Source organism: Bombus pyrosoma, linkage group LG13 (assembly GCF_014825855.1).
Source record: "Bombus pyrosoma isolate SC7728 linkage group LG13, ASM1482585v1, whole genome shotgun sequence".
NCBI classification, from domain to species: Eukaryota; Metazoa; Arthropoda; class Insecta; order Hymenoptera; family Apidae; genus Bombus; species Bombus pyrosoma.
The window spans coordinates 6645452-6652249 of record NC_057782.1 but is presented as its reverse complement, the minus strand read 5'-3'; the positions used below and the strand labels follow the sequence as shown (position 1 = coordinate 6652249).

Genomic DNA, 6798 nt, shown 5'->3' with positions numbered 1-6798 from the left:
AGAGATCTTTGCCTGAGCCCATCTAATATTATTGCGAGAGAATATAACCGTTCAACTGGTGCAGTAAATGAAAAAGGCTTGTTATTCTTCAGAAAACTGTTTCCTATCGAATGATCATTTAACACGGACAAATCGGACCTTTTATCTTGCCAATTAAAATGTCGATTTAATTATTTATTCTTATCTTCGAATAACACTCGTGGAATTGTTAGCTGTTTCATCCTCGCCTCTTTCAAACTCGAAACCGTTATTTACTTGCTATTTTTCAATAGTGTTAATCACATCTTCGTGATAATGCTTTGCTGATATGACCGCATTAATAAAAACTAAGTGTAAAATGTTCAATTTTTCATTTGCCGCTACTGACAGTCAACGACCTTTAAATCTGTGATGTGAAAATGCAGCAATTACAGTTTCATAGGAATTGGTTTCCAAAGACAGAAACCTTTTGAATCCTTCGTTTGAACTTGTCCTAACTGTTCCTAAGCTAGGCTCCCGAATTGGATAACTTCCAAGTTTTGATTTATTAATTTGCTCCTGAACATATAGGAATGGTGAGATTAGACATCCATAGTACATATTGTTATCAGTCTGTACTTTATCTATAGCAGTCGCAAGAGGACGCAGACATATCAATAATTCATCCAAGTAAGATAAATTGAAATCTCTCTCTCTGTGAAGTTACATAAGGTGTCTAATATTTCATGTAACGTTAAAATCTTCTCCGCATTAGCTAATATTTGAGAAAATGAATCATTTCAGTTTTTTCTTCAATGATCTCACAGTTGTTAGGACCGAACGACAAATTCCAAAGTGAAGCACATTTTTATGATACGCCGTCATGTAAATTTTTGAAACGTAACACGTATAGACGCGATCATAAATATGTGAATGAGCACTACGACGAAGATGTGAAGTAAGTAAACTGTCATTTTTTTTTTTATTGTTTGTTTTTAATTTTACAATTTGTCCAGTAGGACATTAGGTAAAATGTTGTAACTTGTAATTGAATAGCATGTGAATGGTTAGCCCCATCGGGGTACCATCTTTGTGTTTTTTAGGTTATATCCTTTGTGAGATCAGCTGGGTGTTTTCTTTTTAGTCTTCTTGCTATGCTTGTGTTGATCGTTTCCGTGGCCAGCCGGATTGGGTGTGCTGTTATTCTTTCTCTGTACCTTTCCGCGCATCTGGTAATGTCCTCCTTGACTGTTGGTATTCCCAGGTCCTTCCGAATATCCTGGTTTTTAACGTACCATGGGGCGTTTACTATTGTTCTAAGAATTTTTGCTTGTAATGTCTCTATTTTGTTTATATGGCTCTTTGCTGCTGTCCCCCATAGTGGTATTCCGTATGTCCAGATTGGTTTTATAATTGTTTTGTATATTTTTAGTTTATTTTCTATGCTTAGTTTAGATTTTCGACTTGTTAGCCAATGCATTTGTCTCCTTGTTGTCTGTATCTTGTCTATTATTGATTTAATATGCTGTTTCCATGTGAGTTGTGCATCTATGTAGAGTCCTAGGTATTTGACTTGTCTTGTTTGTGTTATGTGCGTGCCGTTCAGTAGGATGTTTGGTGGCGTCTGTTTTTGCAATGTGAATGTAACATGGTTGCAATTGTTGGGGTTTGCTTTTATTTCTTTAGCTTGCAGCCACTTTTCTATTTTTGTGATGTGTTCTTGTAGTAATGTGACTGCTGTTTCTGGGTTAGTGTGCCTGACTAGTACAGCTGTATCGTGGGCGAATGTATTTTGCTATTGGTAGTTGTTGGTATGTTGGCCGTGTATAATGTGTATAGTATTGGTCCTAGGATGCTTCCTTGCGGAACTCCTGCCTTGATGTCTTTAACTTCAGAGTATGTCTCCTTGATTTTTATTACGAAGGTTCTGCTGCTTAAGTAGGATTTTATTAATTGGTATATTTTCTCCGGGAATTGTTTTCTGATTGTTTGTAGCAGGCTTTCGTGGTTTATTATGTCAAATGCTTTCTCGATGTCCATAAAGAGGACTGTACAGTATTATTTATTTTCTAATGCTAGAATTATTTCATTAATGAGCCGTATTAATGGCATGAAAACCAATAATTTCCCCAAAATGCAACACATCTGTTTCGTATCGTACGCGAAAATTTGTTAAGCTTTTGACAAAATTCAGCCCGTTCTAAATCACTATTGCAACAGTTTTTAGAAAACTTAACTTATATAAAGCGTGAACGTTATGCAATTTCAGAGCAATTTGTTTGAAATGAGTGAATGCGTGAGTTTGGAGCGACGCTATGACGAAGCCAATGATCTTCTTTCAAGTATATTCTCAGGCGAAAAAAATCGCCGATGTTTCGAGAACCAAATAACAACAGTAGCGGAAACATATTTTGCGTTTTGCAATGCTTTTGTAACGTTAATGACTAGTACTCTATATGCACCATATAATGCCCATATTTTTAAATGCGGTTTCGAATTCTTCATTTTCCACAGTCGCCAAAGGTACAATTTTGTCTACGATGTATATTTCGATATTCATCTTTAAATTATGTACTGTCTCTAGCTATTGATAAAGGAAATTACATTTTTACCACTCCGTAGGTATAGCCCAATTTGGTAAATCATTTAACACATAGAATACAATGCAATATCGAACAATTTTTATTTCTTTCGAATGTTTTACAATCGGATCTTTTACATTTTACATGGTATATTTGATTTACGTTTGCTATGTACGTAACTACTACATTTATGGTAATGTTTTTGCTAATTAATCGCATTTTTACAACATACAATAGTGGCAATATTCATAGCTATGAATCGAATATAATTAAATTAATATCGTTTCAAGCTATGTATACACATAACAATGAATGCTAATTAAATGGTGTCATTTATCACATATTTCATTATTTATAGAAAATTTGCGATCTGTGATCAAACCCAATGCAGTCATCATAAAAGATTACATAAATGTAATATGGCGGACAAAAGACCTAAGATATATCCAGAAAACCATATACAATGTCGTGAGAGTCGTGGCAGCATCAATGTGTCGTCGGTCATTCAATCGTATAGTTTCGTAAGAAAGGCCTACGTGACCTTGGCCAGGAGTGGTTGCGGAACACGTGCGTGGAGGGTCTAAGAAAAGACAAAAGGGATGGAAAAGCAGTCAGTGCCAATCGGGAAGTCAGAGAGTGTGAATCGAGAAATCATTGTGTTGTCAAGAGAGTGTGGTCCGCGTGAGAGAGAACGTTGAATCCGTTCTGGCGAGAGTTGCAAGTGAACCACCGAATTATCTAGCTTATAGCGCGTTATTGTGACTAGTTCATGTTAAAGAACCATCGTCCTTCTGTCTAATCAACATCTGTACAATCCATTCATTGTAAATAAATCATCATTAAATCACAAATATCAGAACATAATTATAACATATTCCGCGATATTCCGCGATAAATTAAATTAACTATAAGAGCAGCATTACGTTTTAACCTTATAACATCGTAATATTCTGGAATTCAGAAATACTCGATGAAGATGTTACAACATACCATTTATCTTTAGTGATTATTCTACGAATCCATTTCTTTTTGATTCTACCGTTCATTTCCTAGCTTTTAAAGAAAATTATCCACAAATTGTATATCCAACCACATAGTTTCGTTTGCCAGTAAGTTGCAGTTGCAAAAATGGACATTTTTACCCACACAGCTTCCGAGTACATAATCAAACTTTAATGCAATATCGCATTCCTCGCGATATTTGAATCTTCCATCGCATTCATAGCAAAGTGGACATGTGCAATTATGGGGTACAACATCGATTACTGCTACAATCAGTTAGAGACGGACAGTTCGACGATAAATTTATGTTTTGAGGCACGCTCTCTCGATATAATATCGTAGTACAGACCGCTGGCATATTGCTCGATATACACGTTCCTATCGCTACATCTACAATATTTTTGACAATCTTTAATCAAATCTTTGTATAACAGTGAGCATATTTACTATCAACGCATCTTTCTTCGGTATAGTCGAAGAGCTGTCCGCTTTCACACCTCATAATGTATTTCTCATTGCCTGAGCATTTATAATATCTGTCACAGTAACATTCATGAGGAACGTTCTCCGTACCGAAACTACAGTCGGATGGATTACACCGCGTCAGGAAGTCACTGTCCCGTATGTCTTCTGGCCAGTTGCAGATTTGTCTGTACCGGTCGTAATATGTATGGCGGCGACAGGTTTGAACTGTGACAGTTCCATAATCGCATTCACAATACTTGTTGCAATCCCTGTGGGGCAACCGGTCACTGCTTGTAGAACAACTGCCTTGGCATTCATTGTGTCCAGAGGGGCGACATTCAGCAATGTTTTCTGGCATACATATCTTCTGCGCCCAATCAAACTTTTTGCCACTGGGACATTTCATCCATTGGTATTGTCCGTTGCGACATACGTAATATGCATAGCAGTTACACTCGTGAGGTATTTCGTTTCGTTCAATGCAATATGGCGGCCGCCACGTCGTAGTCGTAGTCGTAGTCGTAGTCGTAGTCGTAGTCGTAGTCGTAGTCGTAGTAGTAGGCTCATCACCGTTGCAGTCGCCAACGTTCTTGGGTATATCGCACTGCTCTTTTTCTTGATTGAAAACTAACCCCTTCTCACACGACCGATCACATCTGATACCTTTCGAACATTCGTAATAAAGCTCAGAGCACACTCCAATAGAAGTGCGACTATGACCAAAGGGTGGACACTCAGGTGCACCGTAACAATTTTCATATAAGTAACCGTCGTGAGTATACTTTGGATTCCAACATATGGCGGCAGCCGGTAAATCGCAAACTTTTCTAATATAATCAAATATCATGCCATTAGGGCATGTGGCAGGAAACTTATTTCCATCTTCGCAATAGTAATACCTGGCGCAAGAGCATTCATGATGTACGAGTGTATATCCCTCTGGTGGACATTCTACGACATCTCTTTCCTCAACTGCATGAGGTAAAAAGTATGTGGCCAGGTCGGTTTGGTCGAAGTTCGATGAACACTCGTGTCTCGGAGGCCAGGTACATATACCCTTGGTTTCGTCGAAAGACAATCCATTTCCGCAAACTTTCTCTAGTTTCACACCATCCACGCATTCGTAATACAAACCGCAATCCGTCTCATGAGAAATTCTCTTAGTACCGGTTTCAGGACAGTGGACATTAGACACACATTGCCTACGTTCAACGTCGAATTTATGACCCGATGGACACTGTCTTACAGCGTATTGTCCATCGACACATTCATAATACAGCGATTGACGATGGCAATCATGCGGCAGAAGTACAGCTTCCAACAATTTACCTGTTGGACATGAATCGTAAACTTTACACTTGGCGGCATCCTTGTGTACGCATTCTAGAGAGTCAGAACAAAACAGCTGTTCCTCGTCACACGTTTTTAGGACCTTTTCCCCGTTCTCGCATTTGTAATATAGGCTGCAGTTGGTGGGATGAGGTTGTATAAATTCGTCCGTTGAACAATTCGGGGCTCTTGACGCGCAATTTGCCTCCCATGGGAAAGTACAATTTTGAAGTTCAGGGTCGAAATGTAACTTCTGTCCCGGGGCGAATTCTGGGCAATTCGAGAGCTGTTTCTGCCCGTTGGAACACTCGTAAAACTTGGTACAATCGTGTTTGTGAGCAAGCTGTAGGGTGTTGCCCGAAGATTCTGGACATTTTGTTGGAATTTCGTGTATTTCGGCAACAGCGTTCCTCGTCACTGCCAAAACGGCAATGACCAGTAATAATAAACCTGAAATAGAAGAAAATATCGAATCTGCCATTCTGTATGTCGATACTATTCTGCGTGTCATGAAGAAAAATATCATTTTTGTTGAAATGGAAAGTAATGTCCCCTACATCTTAAAGAAATCTTCAAAAAAATTTAGTGACGAATTTGGTGATTTTAATTTTTACAGTTACTGATTACAAATAACTATTATAAATGATTAACATTTTTTATTATCATCATCAGTGAGGGCATAAAACGAGATCCGTCATTAATAATGACTATTGCTAAACAAAGGAATTTGGTCATCGTTAATGATCATAGGTAACTAAAAAGAGTATTGATGGTCAGTGTAGCAACCTGATGAATGCATATACGACGCAGTGTTGAATATAGGGGTACTAAGTGTAACAGTTAACATCATAACAATTTTCAATAGTGATTTAAAGTAAGCAGAAAATATTCATCTTCGATGATTATTCGTAATTAAAAATAGCTTCTTTCTTCGTTAATGTTCACAAGTAGCCGAAAGAATTTATTTGATTCTCTATATTATCCCAAAGAATATATTGTTCTTATAATATATACGATATAATGATATGCAAAAGTAAAATAAAGCAACATACGTGGTTACGATCTATGTCACAAGTAAAATTACTCACCTCTCATTCCAACAGATTTATTTCTAACAATGGAAAGTACACACACTCTCGTATTGTCGGTTTTTAGGGAGGGACTGACATTATCAAGTTATAAAATTTGACTTTTATAGCTAACTTATCGGTCTATCAGCATATCTTAGTGCTTTGTATCGGACGATACAATCATTTATTCGACCTTACGTTATTTTCAAACGATAAATCTCATTATAATCTTACTCGCAATTTCAGAGTTACCACTCAGGTAAAAATCGGCTTATCGTTTCGTACTTCACATATCAAGTTTGATATGCTGGGACAATAATGCTTAATGACGATACAGAAAATATGTTATGTACTTAGATATATATTTAGGAGCGCTGTGAATGTAAACTGTA

General features: G+C 37.4%; 1 pseudogene; it reads right to left on the bottom strand.

The window, feature by feature from the left end:
- Positions 1-3596: 3596 nt before the first annotated feature.
- LOC122574377 lies at positions 3597-5817 on the bottom strand (annotated as a pseudogene).
- Between the last annotated feature and the right edge of the window lie 981 nt (positions 5818-6798).